Below are 25264 nucleotides of genomic sequence, written 5' to 3' on the forward strand. Positions count from 1 at the left end.
ATACCCATATATATTCATACACACATGCACATACACAGAGGCACATACGAAATGCACAATTATATGGAACGTATGTCAGAAACGTTTACTAATAAATTTGCAAGGTTAAATGACAATAACAACGAGAGCATGAATATAAAATTGTTAACTTCAAATATTTCATAACCTTGGTATTTCGTGCAAAATAAAACCTTCCTGAATCCATGATAGAATGAAAAACAATAACGGACTAGATGCGTGCAACGTTAGGATAAGGAAATGACAGACCAGGTTCGTGACAGAATTGTAATATCTTGCATACAGCATGCTATCAATATCTATAGAATTATTTGACATGTTTTCGGAAAACACGGTTGAACTATTGCGAAGCACGAAGGCTAGCCAGTCAGCCATTCCATCCTGCCTCATATATCTATGACTTCAAACACCATTAAGTCCGTCTTTTGGAGGACTTAGGTGTAGGTATGGCTTACTGATTGAAAAGTATGTAATAACAGGTTCTATCCCAGGGCATAGCTCCTTCGCCAGGTGCCTTATACAAAGGCCCCTGACCGAACTATAGTTGCCAGTTGAGTAGAGAGGTAGCTACAGTGTGGAAGTTCGTTGTGTATATACATGTATATCTATCTCATTCTGTCTCTGTATCTTTCTCTATCTATCTATCTATCTATATATCTATCTATCTATCCATCCACCCACCCAAATATATATATACACATATCTTTATACTACAATGCAAAAAGTTGCTTATTAATTAGGTATGTAAAAATTACTAAAAGTACTATAAGAAAGCAATAATTAATGGGTTGACTGCCTGGGAATATTTTTATGAATTCATGTTCTAAGAAATTTCATATTATTTCGAATTATTGTGTGTCTTATGACAACGATAAACTTTATGGGGCCTGAGGAGGTTTCTTTTGCCGAACCGCCAAGTTACTTGGACGTGAACGCAGCAGCATCGGTTGTCAAGCGATAGTGAGGGGGGGGATAGAGATACATAAACATATATACACGCGTACACACACGCACGCACACAAAGAGACACACGCACGCAGATATATATATATATATATATATATATATATATATATATATATATATATATATATATATATATATACACACAGGGTTTTCACAAAGTCTGGGTACTTGTGGATTAACAGATACTTTAAGAAATTATTATTTGTTATGATTTTATTTACTCCATGTATCCAAATCTTGTGGAGACCATGTATGTATATGTGTGTGCGTGTGTGTGTGCGTGTGTGTGTGTGTGCGTGTGCGTGCGTATGTATATATGTATGTATGTATGTATGTATCTTTCACACTGAAATTTATCCTCTACGTCTTCGCAAACTTATTTCTCTCCATGTAGTTTTCAATTACTCACTCCTCCTGTATTTTTATATTTCTCTTTTTTGCTCTGATGTATAACTAACGGCCGAAACACTGTGATAAATTCTCTTTCCATTAAAGCGCTATGACAATATCTTAATTTTTAAGCTTTCTTATACTCGAATGGGACTTTTGAATTCTCCATTGTATTTGTTTTCCACACACACACACACACACACACACACACATATATATATATATATATATATATATATATATATATATATATATATATATATATATATATATATATATATATATATATATATATATATATATATATATATATACAATTATATCTGTGCGTGCATGTTCGTGTGTGGTGTGCGTGTTTGTAGGGATGTATGTGTGTGCGGGCCTGCGTGTGTCTTTGAACGCATGACAGTGCGCAAGACTGTATATATGAGATTATTGTGAAATATTTGAGAGATTTGTCTAAGTATAAGAGAATGAGCTAGTCCAATTCTTCGATTACATGGAATATATATTTTTTTTTATAATATTCAAGATAATTATACATAATTTTCCATGACTCCAAGCTGCATGCTAAATAGAGCGCTTTTCAAACATATGATACATACACACACACACACACACACACACACATATATATATATATATATATATATATATATCTGCGTGTAGCTATTCATGCTCATACATATGTATGCATCTACCATATAGTACTGATGCGATTTAACGCTGGAAGAAACCTTTTCTAGCCTAACTCATTGAATACCTGAACATATATTTCCCGTTGTGCTTCGAATGACAAGAATAGATTTTGAAAAACCGATGCCACGATAGAAGATTTAGAAACATAGAGATTACTGTATGTATTTTTATGAAGATATATACATATATGAATTTATAGAAAATATTGCTAGAAACTTACAAATTATAAAAATATATAATTTCGGTACATTCTTCTTACTAGAGTTGTTCAATGGAATAAACGAACTACAGTATACAAGTTCTTAGGTCTTATGCATTTAGAAATAGATCAAATATGGAAGATTATATATTGATTTTCGTATATATGTGTATAAATATCTATATATATGTGTGTGCATATTTATATCTATATGCATATGTTTGTATATATGTGCGTGTATATATGTATGAGTGTGTGTATACGTATGAATACGCAAAAGAATAGTTATATTTTGGACAATGATAAAAACGCAACGAAATAAAACATAATACATAAACCAGAAAAGTTACATTTTATTTATTACTTCAAATAATATTAATATATTGAACCGAAAAATCAATGGTCATATTTTGAAATATCGAATCATACTGAATTTTGAAAATAGAAATGACAATATATTGTCTGGCTTATACATATTTCTCAATAAAATTCTCCACAAAACATTATAAAATAAAATTTATTTTATCAGTCCTCCTCTTGCCTAGCGCTTACATCTTTCTATTATGATGTACACGAAGATTTATGCTTATACGATGGCAGCCATATATGATCATACATATATATATATATATATATATATATATATATATATATATATATATATATATATATATATATGTATGCACGTTCTTATATTTAAATATTTGTATGGTAGTATACATATATGCGAGTGTGTTTATATACATTATATACACAGGTAAATGTATACCTTAATACATAAATGTGTGTGTATGTGTGCATTAATGTATGCATGAATGTATGTGGATTAGTGAACTTTTGTGGTACCTTCAAAACAAGAAAGCGTACCCCGAGTTCATAATATATTCAATATAAGGTAAATGTTTTATTAAAACTTATATTTTACTTGAATTCTAATATTATAATCACTTTCCAAATAGCTAAATGAAGAAGTCATTATGTATTCCCATATATCAATACGTATGTATGGAAATATATTTCTAATGTTGCGATTGTTATTCTTTGTAGGCCTAGTACTAGTACTTATTCTATCGGTCTCTTTTGCTGAAACAGTAAGTTACAGGAACATAAACACGCCAACATCGGTTATCAAGCAACGGTGTTGAGGACAGGCACAGATGGTCAGCTCGAGGCAATATTATAATACAATAGCACAAGGTGCCATGCAGCGGGACCGCACCCAGAACCATGTGGTTGGGAAGCAAGCTTCTTTACCATGAAGCTACGCCTGCGATATATAAAAAAAAAAATATGTATTTATGTGTTCAGAATTGTAGAATATATATCGCTAGATACATGCGTTTATGCATACAAGTATATATATTTACGTATATTGTTATATCTATTTAGGCGCGTGGCTTAGTGTTCATGGTAATCTGCTCACGATTGTAAGGTCGTGAGATCAATTCCCGGCGATGCGTTGTGCCTTCAAGGAAGACACTTTATTTCACGTTGCTTCAGTTTACTCCGCTCGATAAAATGCATTGAACCTGCATTTCAAAAGCGCAGCCTTGTCACACATGTGTGATGCTGAATCTCTTGAGAACAACCTTAAGTGTATACATGTCTGTGGAGTACGCAACCACTTACACGAGCTTAGCCACTTGCACGAGCAGGCTGTTCTGTTGGTCGAATCATCTGGTACCCTCATCGTCATAACCGACGGAGTGCCATATATATACATATTCATATGACTAGATATATGCTATATATTTGTATACACTTAGATCTGCTACCTTTGTTGTTTACTCGTTTTGCAACCACGTGGTTTCATGTTCCTTCCCGCTCTGATTCACCTTTATCGTGTTTTTTTCTCATAGCCTTGGGGTGTCTGATGACTTGTAAGTGAAAATTTGTTAGACAAAAACCGTGAAGAAACCCCGGATATACATCATATCTGTTCCCGTGTGCGTTTGTATCTCTGTGCCTGTCTTCCTGCTTCTCTGCATGTGGTTTTTTTTATGTCCCGAATAATTTAAGGATTCACCAAAAAGGATCGATAAAATAAGTACTTTTTTAAAGAATATGTAATGGTTTCGATTTACACACGGAAACGTGTGTAATCTAAGCCCCACTTAATAAAAAAACATAAGTATGTGTGTGTCTGTGTGTGTGCGTGCATATACATGAGTTGGTGCTTATAAGTTCCTGGTTTTAAGGGCCTTGTTGGATGCTCAAATACCCGGGTCCTTTTCCAGGGCTAAGAAAAACTGAAACACCACCGCAGTAAGTTTGTGAATCTGAGAGGTTTATAAGTTGAGTAAATTATATTTAACTGACATTGCTGTTTCTTTTTGTTTTTACTGCCTAGGACAAGAACTATTTAGCACGCACTCATATTACTGATGTTCTAGTTCATTCTATACGCAACTGCGAACTTCTTGCGACTGATATCAATAATGAACAGAATGAAAGAATAAACATTCTATTATGATGTGTAATCGTGGTTTTCAGAGTTATCCCTGGAAACAGATTCTAAAATTATTTTGAATAATATCTAATGAATAATTGAGATGGTTAGAACCGTATGGACGTTTATTTAAAGGTTAATAATGGAATATATTTCATCTTTTTCTAAGAAACCTATGTTAATTGAATGATATTTGTGAAAAGCAAAATATTTACAACAATAATTTTAGCAAATCGTAAATTAAAGTTCTATTAAATGTTTCATGAAATAGTTCTCGAAATAATTTTAATAATGCATCATTTTTAGATTTTCTATTAAATGATATAGGAGACATTTAATAAAATGTGTTAAAGAGTAGAAGTGTATAACACCTATATTCTTATTTTGAATGATGCGAGTTGTGTCAAGTTCAAGACAAGTGGATAAGCTGAAATTGCTTTACAAGCAATGTTATGTTGATTGTTGTATGTTTAAGGTTAGTGTGTGATGACAAAAGTAATAAAATATTTATTATCAGAATATATTAGATGTATCGTTTAGAGAGGTAATTAATACAGAATGTGTTGCTATGTTTCTGTAGAAAGGGTGAGAAAATTTGAATATAGCTTTCGAACAGTAATTTGAACATAAACTGTTCATGAAAATGTTATAACAATTATACCCTTACTTTACTTAATAGCTTATACTAAACGATATAAATTGCTTAACACAAGTTTCTACGAAATAGATTTGGGATAAATTAAGAGGTCATCTTTTATTTGGCTCAGTCTTTTGACTACGGTCATATTGGTGCACCAGCTTGAGTTTTAGCCAAAATAATCGGTACCAGGACTTCATTTTTGAGCCTGCTATTTAATCTATCGATCCCCGTTTTTTTTTTTCCCGATACGTAGAGGTAAACACACCAACACCAGTTGCCAAATGGTGGAGAAGGACAAACGCACATACAAAGAAACAATCACCACCACCATATACATATATATATACTGATAAATTGAATATTAATTTAATTAATATCAATTTAAAACCAGTGGCCTAACAAAAAAATCTGAAAATTCACAAATATTGTATTACATGCGTATAAGAAGGGATGGCCACTAAGTGGACATCCGATATGCTATTTTCCTTTGTCTTGCCCGCTTATGTTCTGGTGTTTGCTGAATTTTTTTCTAGAGAACATTATTTTCTTTGTGGTTAGATCGTGCATGATCTCTTTCTAGCATATCGGGGGTCCACTTAGTGGTCATCCCTTCTTATACGTATATATATATATATATATATATATATATATATATATATATATCTGTGTGTGTGTGTGTGTGACAGTGGATGTTCATCGATGAGTTCATAAACCTTGGTTCTTTTCCCTAAAACTATATATTTATATATATATTTTACTCTGTAAAGCTCAATTTAATTTTAATCTTTTATAAATTGATTTTAATTGAGTTTTTACCTGTAATTTGGGATTTTGTCCCTAATATATATATATATATATTTGTGCAAATTTGGCATACATCTGTTTCAGTTGTGATTATAGGTACATTACTGATAGGTTTACTCAACTGGTCTATTAATCAACTGAGGCAAATAGAACGACCTAAGAAAATGTATGCTTCTTTCGTCAGAGCCATTTCTAGTTATAAAAAGCAGAGCACTGAAGGAATATGGAAGTGAAATGAAGAATAACTTTGGACCCTACCAAAATTCTACCAGGATTTCTTCAGTAATTTAAGTAACATTATTATCCTAGAGTGCCAACAAAGAGCATATGAAGTGTTTTGCTCGGAGTGATCATCTCTTACTATTTGTTCTGTTATACATATTCACACAACTGTTACTCAGCGTATCAGGTTATTGTTCGGTGTATGTATACACATAGCTGTGCAAGTATATATTGCTATGAATTTGGTTATATGCAATCCAGATGATGACTACATATGTATTTTATTTTGCTTTATTATATTTTACGTGGATGAGTATATGCACGCATGTGCATAACGTTATGTATGCATGTATTTATCCATCCTCAAATACAACAATATTCTTTTAATACCTATTACCGTATTTTTTTCCGAATCCAATTAGTAACTGGTGAATACTGATTTCCGTACCCTTTACCCGTCTATCTTATTATCAATTTAAATATTCACACATTGCCAAATGTCTCCCTTTACTTTTACCAAAAATTCACCAATCAGGTTTGAAGGCTTATTCATTTTACAGCAAACTACGTAAAATGATGTAGACAGTTATAACCTAAAACTCAGTACTCATCATAAATCTCTGACGAACGAGAACGAGTAATTTTTTGTAATAGTTCTGTGAATACTCTGCAGCTTTTATAATAAAGCTTATTAGTCTACCCTTGGTATTCGAGTACTATTTTTGCCATATAGTTTTGCAATTATGTGCTTACATGCATGTGTGTATATATATATATATATATATATATATATATATATATATATATATATATATATATGTGTGTGTGTACATACATACATACAATACATATATATATGCATACACACGTATATATATTTTCGTTGTTGCCTATTAAGTGCATCGATGTATAGTAACAAGCAAAAGTTTTGAGAGAGATAAGCGAGTTGCAGTTAAATGGCGGTATGAAAAATGTTATATATCATAAAGCCAAAGACGACATAGGTAACCTGTATAGCTACTAGTTTTTACAACTATAGTAGTGAAATAATTATTTTGCTGATTATTCTGTACACAGTTAATTAGTGAAAGCACATGCACACACACACACACACACACACACACACACACACACACATATATATCTATACACACGCATACATATAACGAAGAAAGACTCTCGCACACATAGCACACACACACATAGGCGCAAATTATTTATCATTCTACTTTCAACTCCAATATCAAACACGTTAATATCAAAAGGTCAATACTTATCTATATCTATATAAATATATCTAAGAACCTGTCACGGAGGTTAAAACGATGTGATATGAAATATACGATAGGATGGAATAGAAGTAATCCGTAAGAAATAGTGGCAAGTGGTGTGTGAAGATTTCAGATCAAACTGAATTTATTCAAATACATATGTAGATTTTTTTTTTTTTTTCATCAGAATTACATCGAATAATATTAACTTTAAAAAGACGTATATATTACGGGTTGGTTTAAACGAAGAATAATTATAAGGATACACAATTATTCTACAATATCTGAGAAAGATCTCACTAAATATTCACGAAATATGTGAAGCTTGATTCTTCAATGTAGGCAATGCGTTTCTGTTTTTATTTTCTTTCTCATATATTCGTGTGGAGGCGCATTGACCCAGTGGTTAGAGCAGCGGTTTCGCGGCCCTATGGTCGCGGTTTCGATTCCCAGACCGGGCGTTGTGAGTGTTTATTGAGCGAAAACACCTAAAGTTCCACGAGGCTCCGGCAGGGGATGGTGGTGAACCCTACTTTACTCTTTCACCACAAGTTTCTCTCACTCTATCTTCCTGTTTCTGTTGTGCCTGTATTTCAAAGGGCCAGCCTTGTCACACTCTGTGTCACATGGAATCTCCCTCAGAACTACGTTAAGGGTACACGTATCTGTGGAGTGCTCAGCCACTTGCACGTTAATTTCTCGAGCAAGCTGATCCGTTGACCGGATCAACAGGAACCCTCGTCGTCGTAACCGACGGAGTGCCAACAACACATATATTGCTATAATTATAAGAACATCACTTCATAGAAGTTAAGTAAAGTGGGGAAATAGTTGTTTTATTAATGTGATTAACCTATATATATAAACTTATTAAAGCATTTTCTTTGTTAATTATCTATAAATAGTGTCTTCATCAGGCGGTGAGCTGGAAGGATAGACAGCACAAGGGGCAAAATGTTCAGCGATATTTCGTCAGTCTATACCAGAGTTTCTCAACTGGGAGGCATATGCACCCATGGGGGTGCACAGGAATATTTTGGTGGTGCACAGGAACATTTAGGGATCTTTTTTTTTTAAAACGGGGGCCACATTTTTCATTAATGTTTTACGTAGTGTTTTTGGTAGTGAAAGACTTTCAAACTTCGTATACTTATCTATTTTGTGTATTCGAATTTATTTCATGTACAAAATTGTCTTATTTCGATAATTTCAACCGATCACTGACAAGTATTCAGTTGTTTACATTTACTCCTTTGGCTCATTGAGCGATGTAAAGCGTATTTAATCTCCATACCTCCGTTTTATTTGCTTTTTCCATTTTAAATTTGCTTTAACCCTAACCCTAACCCAAACCCTAACTCTAACCCTAGGGTTCGGGTTAGGGTTAGAGTTAGGGTTAGGGTTATGGTTAATTGTTTCAGAATCGTTTGTTTATGTAGTCGGCACTTAATGTATATCGGCTGAATGGACGTCAGTGATTGGTTGAAATTACAGAAATACGACAACTTTAACATGAAATAATTTATGGATTTCTTTTTTTTTTTTTTAAGAAGACTAAGCGAAAAAGATGTTTTATATGACACATTCTACCAGTGTTCCAATTTTCAAAGTGTTTCGTTAATGAAAAATGTGGCCCCCGTTTTAAAAAAGATCCAAATTTAGGGATGCACAGGCAAATTTAGGGTCCACGAAAGATATTTGCAATGAAAATCATTTTTGTTATTTTATTGATTGTTCAGCCGTCACTTCACTGGAGTTTTGCATGAAGCGTAGACTAGAAAGTTCAAACTCTAGGCGCGCATTCGCACGCAAGTACGAGACTAAACATTCGGGGTCAGTGTAATAAGTAACAGTTCAGCACTAGGATTGATGTAATCGATTTTCCCCAAACATTGCTGCCATGTACCAAAATTTGAAGTCAAAATTAATTATTAATGACATTCCTAAGGTCGAAAGCTGGCAGAGGATTTAAGACACCAGGCAAAATGCAGGGGAATGTTGCCTGATTAAAATGCATTTCGTAATTTCATACATTATTTTAGTTGAAATTCCACCGAATTCGACTTTGCCAATCGTCCTCGGAGTCGATAAAATAAGTACATATTGAGCACTACGGTTGGTGTAATTGAGTTAACCCATCACCAAAAACTCCAGGTCATTAACTATAGCCTTTCGTATTGACCGTGAAGTTGTTAATAAAACATGAACTACAGAGATAATGTAATGATGACAAATTTCAATAAGAACAAAACAACCCTCTATAAAGATCATTGAACACTTGAAATGCTACATCATAATGAATAAGCAAAAGCTAAAATTAAACGCGCAAATTCCTTGTATCTATATCTTTGCTCCTCGATTCGAAATTCTAATTACAGCAGGTATTATCTAGATATGTTTATCTTCCTAATATTAAGTGGCAACCGGGTACAAAACGTGTTCTTAATATATATTGCTAAATGCATGATCGAAATCTTTAATAGGGCAATAATAAATAGATTCTAGATTGGTGAAATGCAATTTTATTAGCAAGATATTCTCAGATGATTGCGAATTTAGAAAGGAGGATTATATGATATTGTAAGTTCTGTTGCTTTAATTTATTTATTGCCATGTCTGGTGAAAATTATATGCATGTATGTTGGGTTCCTAATCGTCGATTAAAAGCTGATGATTAAAGCGTCCATAAATACCTGAGAAATAAATCAGTAGAAACCTAGTAAATAGCAAGTGGAGAATAATATATAACAACGTTAGAGGTTATAAATGAAGACATGAATTAATGTATAACATTTATGAATTCAGATAAGTATTACTTTGTGAGTAAATTGTATTACTGATGAAGTTATTTATTGCATATTATAATATCGTGTTTGATTTACTTATATACTGATATTAACGATATCATGTTTTTATCCCCAATAACAAGTATGATATTCATATTTACGCTATTTATGAGAATAGTTTCGATATGTTGTTAATATTAGTAGTGGAAGGAACACCCTTCGGACATGAAGTGCCATAGTATTGCATAACATTCTCCTCCGAGGCACAAATGCGGACAATATTGTCTATGGAACACCAGCAGTCGCCCATGCATGCAAACACCCCCTCTCCACGCCACCGACGCTTTCTATGGGAACGGCAAAGGCCAATACAGCTTGGCACCAGTAACGTCGCAACTCATTTCCACAGGTAAATGAACTAGATCAAAGTGAAATCGAACTCAGTGCCTAGTGATTGTGACCCGCACGCTCTAACCACTGAGCCATGCGCCTTTACAATATATAAATGGTAGTAAATTAATAGCATAGTTAATAAATGTACAATGTTAAGTGCATTTGATGCACGTTAAGTTTTGTAAGCAACTGGAAGGAAAGTGTGTTGGTTAGAATAATATGTTTAAATTTATAAAGTCTAAATAAGAAATGTGCTCAAGTTGATAAATGTCAGAAGTAAAAAGCTGTCTTGTTAATTCAGGAACAAAAGGTTATGTGATTTATCAAACGCTGAAACTCGATTTACAGAGTAATAAGCAATATGCGATCTTTTTTTTTTTTTTTTTTTCCATCAAGCGAGTGCGCATGTGCGGTTGCTACAACTGCGCATTAGACTTTTAACGTGTTCGTTATATTGCTGATTTGAAATATTGAAGTGTTTTACAAGTAGAAGCAATATGTGGTTAAGACGAAATAAATTTTCAATGTCAGTGAATATAATTTAATGAATAGCATTTTAAAACACTCCGTGTAACATAGTTTTTGAAGTCTTTGGAAAAAATGAAAGACATGTTAGAGCGCTAGGAGAATTTCCAAGCAGAATATGATCCGGCATTTTACGTTGTGAGTTCAGATCGGGCCTAGCTAAATTTTGACTTTTTTTTGTGTCGGCTTGCTTGTTGTTATATGTATTCGTCTAAATTTTCTATTTTTATCATGTACTACTTTGGTTTTGATGTATGCAGTGAGATTATTTTTCGATGTCCGTATAGAGGTGGTTTCGTTTTCTTTTATATGTATCGATATGTATATGTATTTGAGTGAATGAATAATGTGGTATACATGAAGATATAGCGGGTTTATCTTGTTTAATTTGTTGTTTTGGGTCGTTGTTCGTATTTGGAACAACTTTTTTCTTCTGTATTTATTTGGTTATGTTGTATTATTTAGATCATGTTGTCCGTATGGAGGTGGTTTTGTTTTTCGGTTTGTTTCTGAAAATGGAAAAAAAATAGTAATCTCTCCTGTATTTACCTTAAATTCTAACTTGAATAAATTAAAAGCTTCATTTATATTATAAATTCCTTTGTGTAGATTTGAATTAGTATATTAACTAATGTTTTACCATGTGTATATATATATATATATATATATATATATATATATATATATATATATGCGTATGGAATTGTATATGTATACATGTAATTAAACATATATATATATATATATATATATATATATTTATATGCAAACACACACACACACACACACACACACACACACACGCACACGCACACGCACACGCACACACACACACACACATATATATATATATATATATATATATATATATATATAAAGTGGTGTGTTATGTAACGAAATTGGTAATAGAACAAGATACTAATAAATTTAGGAATTTACGAAATTCCAATTAGATTATTTATTTATGATTAAGCTCGATATTAAAAAGCATTTTTGGGGGAAAAGCGTTAGCACTTATTAAATTTTTCAGTTGTTATTTTTCGTATGATTTTTATGGAGATATATCTGTCTGATGAAACCTCATTATATTTAAACCGATATTTTATTATTCTTCGAAAACATGTTGTTTTTAACGCTATAGAAACAGCTGTAATTTACTAGACGTGTCATTTATTTGTATGATATAATACAAATGTAATTCAATTTATCATTTAATGATTAAATTATTTAATTGTTCAATTTCTATTACATTATGTTATATTATATTTTATTATATTATATTATATTAAATTATATTATATATATATATATATATATATATATATATATATATATATATATATATATATATATATATATATATATATATAATTACAGAAATTAAACACTTGAATCACTTAATATTTTTAATATTGTGCTCAAAATAAAGCATAACACAATGTGTCCTTGCTTGTATTTTAATTACAAATTGCAGAAGAATGTTGCCTAGTTGAAATGTATCGCATCCATGTCTTGTTTCAACAGGAACTTAAAATTAAAAGCCTTTGATGTAAGCACATCACCTCATGTGGCTTAGTGGTTAGGGCGTTGATCTCATTTATGATCGTAAGATGGTGATTTCGATTGCTGGACCCGGTGACACATTGTGTCCTTGTGCCAAGCATTTCCTTTCACATTGCTCCAATCCACTGAGCTAGCAAAAATGAGTTATCCTGCGACAGATCTGTTTCCCGTCCAGGTGGAGAGTGTGCACGCAGGGAAATCGACAGTTATGACTCGGTATAACTGGAGAAAGTATATCTTTTATATCACCGTGTGTTTATTTGTTCTGTGAAATTTCAACACAGGATTCTAGAGTATGGTGCAGTTATATTTATATCGGGTTTGTAAGCATTTGCTAAATTTTTAGTAAAAAAAAAAAAAAACACTGTGAGGTAATATATAATGTCATGTAATTTTGTAATTATTCCACACTTTTTTCAAATCTAGGTCTGGGGGCACTTTAAAAAATCGTCTGGGAGTGCCGACCGTCCTTTACACAAATACGGGACGCCCTTTCGGAAGGTATAGTACACATTTAGTGAACCTGTCACGTATCACCAAGCTGTATGGAGAGATTAAGTGCAACGCAGCCATAGGGTTGGTGCCCATGGTTGTATAATCAGCTAAAGAAAGTTTCACTATGACTCAACCTCCCAATTCAAATTCATAGAAATGGAATTAGATTCAGCATTTGAGAATCCGATAAGGCAATGACAAAAGCGTTTAGAAATGGGAAACATAAAATGTTTAACGGAAGAAAGAGCATTTTATTTACAGGAGTGATTATAGACAAGTATGGTAGATTACCCCAAAATTATACATTACGTCCTTTTGTATATCGGCAAAAACTTCATTTTGCTTGCGAATTATTCTCGTATCAGTATTATAGTTTAATATAATGAATTTTTCAATATTTAATTTTTTGTGGCGAGAGTGAAGGATCTCACGGATATATTTTCGATTAGATTGTTGATTATGATCGAGGGATGATCAGGATAATTGTGTATATAGATAAACTACCGTTCACCTTTATTCTTTCCATAATAGAATTATTTGCTTTAAATGATGCAACACAAAAAATTAGGGACTGAAGATTGAATTCTATAGGATTTTGGATCGCTAGTATTTTTAAAAGAGCGAGAAGGCATATTTTATTATTAGTGTATGTAATGATGATACTTTACTGACAGAAGCTACGCATATGTTTTATTCATCCTATAGATCTTAGGTATTTATTACATCTATAAAAAAAAAAAAATGTTACATCGGCAAGAAAATACGGAAGCAATATTGCTGTTATAGATTATCCCTTTTGACACTCTTCATTTCTACCTGGCTTGCAATCGATCCTCATAGGTACACACTGATGTGTTTTCTACCTACCTACCTTCACAGTAGAAAAAATAACACATATACATTCCTTCAAGTCAAGGTCTATATATCTATGTAGCGTAATCGATTACGCTAGAAAGCAAAGCACACTTCTTTAGCATCAAACTATATACATATTCAGTGTCTCATTTAACATATAACAGCAGGTATGCAACTCCTATTAAAATCTGTTTGCCAGCATATGATCCTATACATTTTTCTATGCTTGGTTATACGCATATCTATTTGTGATTGAGTGATGTGCACTTATAAGTGGATGCTGGATTTTTTTCTTCTGTTCGTCTGTGATTTGCAATTCTACATGCGCATTGGAGTAGATGTATATATTTGCATCAGCATGATCGTGTGTTCTTGTATGAGTGCATATGAAATCGCATGTTCTTCTTTAATCTTCCAGTATTAAAACTATCAACTAAAACTACGGCAACTAACGGCACGCATGCCTATATACACAACATGTCTCTCTACATTTATATATATACGCATGTGTGTGTGTGTGTGTGAGAATATATATACGTATATATATTCACACAATACGAAACTCTTATATAAACGAATGTCCTAATATCTATATGTGTGTTTGTGTATACGTTTATTTATGAGATTACTATTATGTATACAGCCGAATATAATATCGATTATTTAGCATCTACAATTTGTCATATGGATGATTTTTTTTGTTTTTTTCCTTTTCATCACTGCAAAGCAATATTAATTCAAACTAGCATATTATTGCGGAAAAATAGAATATATATGAAGAGATAACATCACAGAAAATATGTGGGAATCCTCAATGGGCTTTTTTTTGGTGTTTTTTTTTTTTTATTCCTGGAATCTTTAATATGAAATTGTAAATTCTAACAATTTCATCATCAAAGTTAATGATAATATTATCATCATCGTCATCATCATCAACGTCGTCGTCAGCATCATCACATGTAGTAGTAGTATTGCTACGAGATGGCAGCATTTTTTACTCGCTGTAAAAAAAAATACTTAGTGACTTCTCTTCCAGCCATATGACCCGAGTTCAAATCTAACCGAGGTAGAATTTGCCTGTCATTCGTAGGAAGAAGATTTCAACTATTGCCCTCACGCAAAATGTAAGATCTTCTGTCTTTATTAGAAATAGTTATAAGTAGTATTAATATGACGGTGTGCCCGCTGGATCGTTAGAACTCCGGAAAAAAACGCTTAGCGGGATTTCGTCCGTCTTCACATTATGAGTTCAGATTCCACCGAAGTCGATTTCTGCCTTCCATCGTTTCGGGGTCGATTAACTAAGTGCCAGTGAGACACTCCCCATGAATTTCGGGACTTGTACTTTTTAGTAGAAATAAAGATCGTGATTATAAGGCGGCGAACTAGCAGAATCGTTAGCATGCCGGCACAATGTTCGGCGCCAAGTTATCTGTCGGAACGTTTTGAGCTCAAATTTCACCGGGGTCTATTTTAATGCGGAGATCTGGCAGAGTTGTTAGCACGCTGGACGAAATGCTTAGCGGTGTTACACTCGTCTCTAAGTTCTGAGTTCAAATTTCGCCGAGGTCGACTTTGCCTTTCAACGTTTTGGGGTTGATAAAACAAGTACCAGTTGCGTATTGAGGTCGATGTAATCGATTATCCCCCTCACCCAAATGTCAGGCTTCGTGCCTACAGTAGAAATGATTATTACCATCATTAAGGCTCGTAGTTTTATATTTAAAAGACGAGGAATTACGTACGTTATTTATATTCGACGGATACCCACTGGCATATGGCGTAGTGGTTAAGAGCGCTTTCTACTAACCCCGAGATTCCGAGTTCGATTTCAAGCAGTGACCTGAACAATAACAATAATAATAACAATAATAATAATAATAATAATAATAATACAAATAATAACATCTAAAAATACCTTAGGAATGAGAACCCAGGTTCGAAAATTCCTAAAGACACCCGAAGAAGGCTGGAGGCTATATCAGCCGAAATGTGTTTACAACAAACAAGATGATGATAAATATATGTCGAATGTAAATAATGTAAATATTGTATTTAGGCATGTAGTTAGCCGAATCATTACTGCATCGGTCACAATAATTAGCCTCATTTCTTTGGGCTTTTTACGTACTGAGGTAAACTTTGTCTTCAGTTCATAGAAGGTTCATAAAAAAATGTACAAGCCAATACGGCTAAAAGTTGTTGACCTTGTATCATTTGGCATTTCTCCGAACCCTTTACATGTTGAATCCAAATCTAGTGTCTTCTTCCTTTCCTGTTCGATAAGTTGGGGGACAAGTGAGGTATAGAAAAACAAAGGCCGGTTACCGAAATTCCATGATATCAGACGACAAGATTTTTGATATTATAAACGATTTTCTATGCAATTTACCAAAAAAAAAAAAAAAAAAAATGGTGGCAAAATAATTTCAAATTAGAGATTGAGTAAAAGATGCGGAATGCAAGACGAACGGTTTCTTTATTATTATCTGTACCATCATGCATATTATCAGAACAAGAAACATCAACATCAACATTGCTGAATCTGGTGACGTTGAAAACTTTACAACTAAACGCAAGGGACATGTCTCAATAATACTGTCACTGAAAGGCAACCAGTACAGTCATGATTTTTAACAAAGAGTGGCAGCTATGATAATACTACCAGCAATAGATTTAATAATAGAGTCGCCACCAAAACCGCCAGCAGCAAAAACCAGTGCTACCACAATGGTATAACGCCGCTGGCAGCAGTAATGCATTTCATTAGTTTCAGCCTCTAGGTGTTTGCATATTAACAATTTCTCCACTTTCTATAAATGATTTTTCTTTTTTCTTGTCAAAACAGATCGCGATATCTGTTAGGGAGCAGTTCGTGTTAATTATATCGTGAAAGAAAGCGGTGAGCTGACAGAATCATCGAAAAAATTAGAAAATGCTTATCGGCATTTTTTCCGCTTGTCTGCTTTCTGACATCTAATCCGGGCGAGTTTAAACTGACCTTTCTTCCTTTCGGTGTAGATAAAATTAAGTATCTATCATGTATTAGACTCGATGTAATCGACTTTCTATTTCCTTTCAAATTGCTGACCTTATGGCGAAATTAGAAAGTATAATGATATCTTGAAAGAAGTTGGCAAGATGGCAAAACCTTTTGCGCGTCAGAAAGAAATATGAAGCTTAGCTGCATTTCTTCCAAATTTTAGCGTTCTGAATTCTAATATTGCTTACTATGCCTTCCTCCTTCCTAGACCAATAAAACAAGGTATTAGTTATATACCAGGATCATTGTAATCGACTAACGCTGAAATTACTGACTCTAACCCTGAAATTACTGACTGGCCATATTTATGAAATGTGTGAAACAATTATATATGAACTGTTTGCCTTGATCTCCAGTCGTGACAGATATTGCTATGGGAAAATCTTGAACACCCCCATGTGACTGTGGGTGGAATAACCGATTACAATAAATAAGAATAAATAAGAACTGTCAGAGGGTCGTTAGTTGACGTTGTTTGTCGTGTAATTTGCGGATAATTTTTTTGTTATCTTGTGTTGAAGATTCTCACTTGTAGGTTTGCCTATCGTCGAAGGCGTTGAATTTTTTTGAATAATGTTGCCGTTTTGCCTGCGGGCTTGTGTTTTGTTTGTTTTCTTCCCCCAAAAATGGGTGGGGGAGAGAGTCGGAAAAAAATGAATTCTGAACCGGTGCGGGTCCATACCACTGCAACGAATACGCTGCAGGTGCAGGAAGTCATAATTGGACCTGAGATGTTGGAAGAGGGGTTCAATTTTAAAGTTGACTCGTCCAAAGGAAATAGTCAAGAAAACTAAAAGGAGGACAGTGGTTTACAGAACCACAACCAGTAAGAAGATTGAGGTAGCAACGGAGGAAGTCATAGGGAAATGACTGGAGGACACAGAAGAAGGGAGATTTACAGAAGTATCCAAAAGGAAGAGAAAGTAAACAGTAAATATACTCCTGAAAGCCCAAAAAAGAAAAGGAGGAATAATAAAACAGACATTGTACCCCAAACACACACTACACAAAACACACTAACACAGCATATATCACAACCAGGAACACCAACAACATAAAAAGAAACCGCCCCATATATTCAGAGTTCACCTTGTCTGTTAATTTATACAGTTTTCAACATATTTGCTTCACTTTTTTATCCGTTTTCACTTCTATATACTACTCAATAATCCATTGGATATTGATGCTAACATGATGTTGTCTATTATAATAATTTGACCACGCTGAGGCTAAGATACGTCATTTGGACGACGTGTTCAAATATCCAAATGCAATGCGTGCATTGTCTGTACATGAGGTTAGAAGTTGTTTTCAATATTCTCTTTCTGAGAAAAATAATGATCCTCATTAACTAAAATCACACCTTCCATATATACTTTTAGCTGTTCATTCAGTATATTTTTGACACTTTAGACTATGCTCTCTCTGTCGTACTTGCTTGCGCTTTTTGAACACAACTGCGGAACTGAAAACCTATTGTAAACTATATATAATATGTAAACTGCGCTATAATATTGAATTGTCACTGTGTATACGGCAGACAATGACTTTTGGCGATGTTTCGATTTTCTGTGTCAAATTAGAAGAATTCATGGTGTGTGTGCGACTATTGTGCATTTACTTTTTATATGCTCAATAAATACTCTTGATGTTGTTGTTTTGTATTCCATACCCGACAACATGCTTATTTTCATTTTCGACTTAAATATAGCTTCGATATATCTTTTCTGCTTCCTTCCGTTCTAAGTTTTGTTCGATAGGAATCAAAATGTCCATCAAAATGCATACGTTTTCCTTTCTTTTATTGTTAATAATATCTAGGTTTCTTGATCTCTATGTTAATTCTGACCATGTCATCGAAAACATGCCATTGTCGTCTAACGGATGTGGTGCGTGCTTCAACTATTTATTTTCAGATTGTATGTGACAGGGTTTCCATAATGTCCAATGCATATTGCTAACTGCTCGGTCATGTATTTGGCTATATATCCTACCTTTATAAGAATTGCTGCACCGGAAATCACATGATCGAGTATTTCTTTTATGTTGATCGTAGATTCAGCAATTGTCCTTAACCTTTTACTTTATTGTTTTCGATATTTTTTCTGTATCTGCATTTATCTTATACACATAAAATCTCTTCTCCATTTATTTCCCTTTTGTCCAGAGTTGAATATTTGTTAGTTTTCATATTGTCCACTTCCTGTGTGTCCAGTCTCACAGGATACTCTTTGACAATGGCGACGCTTTTCTCTCACGTTTTATTTTATCTATTTTCGATTTTTATCTTTATTTTTTTCTTAATTTACCTTTTCATTTATCTTGACCTGATCTTATTTCTCTCTGTTATTTACTAAAGTGGTAAATAGCTTCTACATAGCTTGACTCTTTCTTTGGAAACCTAGGAAGAAGCAAACACACACACACATATACGTATACATATAAAAATATAAATAAACGTATGTATGTACATACATATTTGCATGCGTGTGAAAATGTGTGCGTATGTTTTGAATTAAAACTTTTCTTTTCTCTTATCGTAGTAACCAGTTTATTTATATTCTTTTTTCTGTATCTCATAGAGCCAGTGCAGTTATTTTGAAATAGTTTACTAATTGTATGAAAAACATTGTCCGTCTTCAGGGGATAGGTATCAGCATCACAATGTTGGAATTTTTACGCTATCAGGTGTGTCCTGATATTTTTGGCTATTAAATTTCTTCACTACCATTACCATCAAAATATTATTGCGAAACATTTATTTTCCTCGACTTTGTTATTGTACCTTGTAACTATGATCGTAATTCGGGACCAGTCACTTTTTAATAATATCATTATGATTTCCATACGTCATAAAATTATTTGTTTTTATATCTATATTTTTTTTCCTGAATGCATAGTATGTTGTATATATTATATTTATATTTTCAAATAAAATTCATCCTTATCGTATAATTTCTGGCATGGAATTAAATTTCAATTATTACTGTGACTCCAAGAATATGCATCATACTTTTATTATTTTCTTTCCTATTTCTTTACACGTTTTATTTTAATGACTCCGCACTCAGTCGTATTAGGAATTCCGTTTATAACTGCAACGGATATCATATTTATGTCTACAACCTTCTTCTTGGCATTGAATTCGGTTCGTAATATTTGTCTTACTCATCTCATATACTCGTTTATAATGTTCTTCATTTCTGTTTATTTAGACATTGAAAAGTTTATATACTAAAACATTTAAACATTGAAATCAAAAGATATAAACAGAACCACCCATACATCTACTACAGGGAAGATGAAACTGATAAGATACAATCTTATCTAATATCAGAGTCTATATATATATATATATATATATATATATATATATATATATTTTTTTTTTTAAGAAATTTCCTTATTTTGTAACTAGTTAAGTGGGGCGAGTTAGCTGGGTTCAACATCTGAGTTCAAATCACATCGAGATCAACTTCGCTTTTTTTTTTTTTTTTCTTCAGGAGATAGCAATAAGTACCAGTCAAGTTATGCAGTCGCAGATATCGAGTAAACTCCATCACCTCAAATGTACTATCGTTGCACCGTAGTTATCATCATTTTATTGCTGATTACAATGTTTTATCATATCAGACATGGACACTTTTATCTAATATTACCCTCCATCAGGGTTCCTGAACAAAAGCATAAATTGTCGTGTATACAGCTCAAGAGTAACGATTGCAGGCAAACTAACGGATAGTATCAACTGCATCTTTTTTCTGTGTATGTCGTTCATTACCAGTTTACCATGAATCTGGTAGAAATGAGGTTCAACCTGTTCTGGCTATCGCGCAAATAAGGAGTGACAGGGTTAAGAAGTAAACCTCGAAAACATGAAGACGCTAGTTCAATCCCACTATCTGAGGCAATATATCTAAGAGGTTGTAACATTAGTTACGGATCGACAGAAGAGGCATTGTACAAGTGGGACGACGGAAACCATCGAAGAGCCTCAGATCTATTTTGGATAATTGCGGGCGCAGACTTTTCAACCTTAAGACTACCATTCACTCACACGCGTCTGCAGAATACTTTGCCAACTAGAGGCAAATACAATAAACATGAAATTCGGTTAATTGCATATATCATTTCGTTAAGTCAAACATTCCATTTTATATAAATAGAATAATATTAACATTTACATTTCTACATGTACTCATTTCTTTGTGACTTCCGAATATAGCTACTATTTTTAGTACGTAAACAATATTGTGTTTTGCCTCTAGTGTATAGTTATGAATGTCACATACGTAAGAGATGGTTTATTGTCTGCTTATATTTTTAAACCACTAGCGGCTGCATTCATAATAATATTCACTGATTTCGGATATATATATATATATATATATATATATATTTTACTCGTGTATACATGTTTTCTTTCTGAAAATATTAAATTTTGACTGTGGGTGCAAATCCACACACACTCTACTCTTTCACTCTCACTTCTCACTCTCTAACACTCACTCTCACCATACCCCTCATTTTTCTACCTTGTTGGTGATAGCTTTCTTTGCTTCAGCGCCTAGGCCTGACTTGAAGCAAATCGTTCAGTTCGTGACTATTCATGTTCTTTAATTTTTCATTTCATTTTGTACAATGTATCTTGAACTAAATTATCGAATGCATTATTATTATTATTGTTATTATTATTATTATTATTATTATTATTATTATTATTTATTGTTATTCAAAATTGAAGAATATGATTATAAATATATTTTGATATTAATTTTACCAGCTGGATCAATTTCGTAGAATTTTTTAAAAATTTTTTACCGTTTTATTTGTTTCAAATTTTGGTGCCATGCCAATAATATCTGTTGAGTGGATACGTCGATTACATCGAACCAAGTGATCCACTGATGCATCGAACCCCGGAATCATGAAATCAAAGTCGACCTCGACCGATGTTGAGCTCGGATCATAATTACGGTCGAAATCCCGCTAAGCATTTTGCTTGGATTTGGAGATTTCGTCGCTAGAGTATAGAGCTCCTCCATTCGGGTAGATGGTGGGTACTAGCACCCGAAGCTTGCTTCCCAACCACATGTATCCTTATCGAGTCCCACTACGTGGAATTTTGAGTGTGTGTTTTGTACTGCACCCTGGAGCTGAAAGAAGCCCTTCGTATGTATACGCGGGGTGTGTTTGTGTGTGTGTAGATGTGTGTGTCTGTTTTTTTTTCCCGCTTGTCAACGGCTGTTGGTGTCTTTACGTTCCCGTAATTTTGCAGTTCGCTAAAGAAACTGGCAGAATAATCACCAGGCTTTAAAATTGTACTGGGGTCGATTCATTCAACTAAAAGTTCTCCATGGAAATGCTCCAGCATGGTTGCAGTTTAATAACTGAAACAAGTAAAAAATAAAAAGCAAAACAAACAAAAAAAACAATCAGCTTGTAAATAGAAATATTCTTCCCTCCACCAGACCTGTCCTAACCACAATGCCCAGGATTCTCACTTCAGAGCTTTAGTTCTTCAGAATTCCCAGCATACCATGTTTGATTTAATTTTGTACAACCGTTAACGTGGAACTATTGAAGAGAAATGCTAATTGCGTATTTCTCACCAGTATCGGAGGGATCTGAGACGGCAATTAGCAGAGATCTGTACTCAATTATAATACACAGGCATATATAATAAAAAGAAATATGTTTAAACGTAAATATGAACAGATATAAAGATAAAATAAAAAAAAATACCACCATACTGTTCAGAAGATGTCACTGTCTTATACAAGATAGATAGCAGCGCTTTATATATTGCTGTTAAACATATTACTCTCTAGTTTTCACTGTCCCTGCCGTTTCATGATTCTGGAAATTAATATCATTTTCTCCTCTGCTAATCATTCAGATGTCAGTACTAATGTTTTCAGTTGCTTATTGCATGCTGTTCCCGTAGTTTTATGTTTAGCAATTAAATACTTTATGCAGTGATCACGGTCGGTATCACACGGTCGAGCTTTCCATGTGGTAGAGAAGTTTGCGATGTTGGTTTAATGAACTGCTGCTTATTTCCATTACGGTTAAGTTTTAGTTTTTTAGCAATATCTCACGAGAGAAAGAGAGAGAGGATATAACAGTGTTCAGAAAAGTATCTTACGATAAGGAAAAGAGTGGATGAAAAGTAAAGGAACAAATAATAATGAAATGATGCATCTAAACGTTATGCGTAAGAACCAAGTTTGCGAACGCTAACATAAAATATACATACAAACTTATATATATATATATATATATATATATATATATATATATATATATACACTTTATTAATAAAGCATATTACTCTACCACCTGTATTCGAGTACTTTTTTCTACCTTGCTTCGCATTTATTTGTCCTTTTTATGCTTATTGCTTTTGATTTATCTTTCAGTGTGGCTTTTCATTTATTAATATGATTCTAATTAAGGTGTCAATCAAGCGGAATCCTTTGCACGTTTGCATAGCATTATTTTATCCCTCTAGTTTGGATGCGCCGATATCAGTTTTGCCTTTCATTGTCGGTAAAGTAGGTACCAATTAAAGAGTTGGGTCGACTGAATCGACTACCACCGTATTTAAAAAGCTGCTGGTTTGATGCTCAAATGGAGAACCATTATTCTTGACATTATGTTGCTTACGTTCTGAGTTTAAATGCCAGCGACTACGGTTTTGGGTTTCATACTTTCGTTGTCGAAAACCGACGTTCTTGTTCACCACTGGGATCGATATAATTGAGTCCCCTCTTTAAAAACTTGCTGTTCCTTTGCTAAAATTTGAAAACTGTGTTTCATTTTCAATTCTAGTTTTTAATTCTGTTTGAAGTCGGTGGGCTTGGGAAGGTCGTTACCGCTCCGGGAAAATGCTTAACGTTCCACTGTCTTTACGAGTTCCAACACCAGCAGGTTCGACTTTACCTTTCATCCTGTCGGGGTCGATAAAACAAGTATCAGTTACGCACTGGAGTCGATCTAATCGTGTTATCCCTTTCCCCGAAATTTATGGCCATGTGCCAGAATTTGAACCTAATCTTTCATTGTGTTTACCTAAATTTCCTTTCACATGCATTCAAGGACCATTCTTATCAGTTTAGCAGTTTCATTTGCTCTACTTACCATATCCTTCTATAATCCCATCGCCTATATTCTTTCTCTGCTTTCTCCGGTCCCTGCGTTCTATTCTGTTTCCTAGTTGTGGCTTTGTCTTTCAGATCTTGTTGAAATATTTTATTCGGTTGTTTTCTTATATTAAGAAATTTACAAAAGCGGCGAGCTGGCAGAATCCCTAAGAATATGCCGGGCAAAATAGCGTTTTCTTTCTTCGTTTTTTTTTTTCTTTCAATCCTTCCTGCTCTCCGTTCTGAGTTCAAATTTCACCGAAGTTAATTTTGACGTTCATCATTTTGTGATCTTTAAAATAAGTATTGGTTGAGCAATCATGCAATACAATCAACTAACCCCCTTAACAAACATTTCAGACATTATTTCTATTGAAGAAAGACAACAAAATTAAGAATATTACGGGTGTTTGTTCAACTAATGGCTTTTTTTGTTGTGCTTCATTTTCATATTTACTTTTCCAACTTTGCTTCTAAGCTATTAAAATTTTAACATTAAACCCATTCTTCCCAATATATATAATTAGTAATAAATATATATCGTTATTTTCCTCCTTTTCACATTTTCCCATACTGCATTGTTATTCCCTCCTTACGGTGTATATGTGTGAAGGTTGAATCACTGTTGCTCTCATCAACCTCCGCTCATTTCCTAGGGATACATATTTGACACGTGACTAGATTGAGTTCAGAAGGAAATAATCCTATTAGTGGTGCTTTTCTTTCATCCCGTTATTATAATTACTACTACTACTACTACCACTACTACTGTTGATGTTGCTGCTACTATGGCTATTGTTA

At 33.6% G+C, this 25264-nt stretch overlaps 1 long non-coding RNA gene across 1 annotated transcript in view; it reads left to right on the top strand.

Annotated features, from left to right (window-relative positions):
- Positions 1-21598, top strand: part of LOC149131489 (uncharacterized) — a 518316-nt gene extending 496718 nt beyond the window's left edge. The window contains exon 5 of the long non-coding RNA XR_016237745.1: positions 20822-21598. This is a non-coding gene — a long non-coding RNA (uncharacterized LOC149131489). The remainder of the gene's footprint in view (positions 1-20821) is intronic.
- Positions 21599-25264: the final 3666 nt, after the last annotated feature.

This window comes from Octopus bimaculoides, chromosome 21 (assembly GCF_046866305.1).
Source record: "Octopus bimaculoides isolate indiv1 chromosome 21, ASM4686630v1, whole genome shotgun sequence".
Lineage (NCBI taxonomy): Eukaryota > Metazoa > Mollusca > Cephalopoda > Octopoda > Octopodidae > Octopus > Octopus bimaculoides.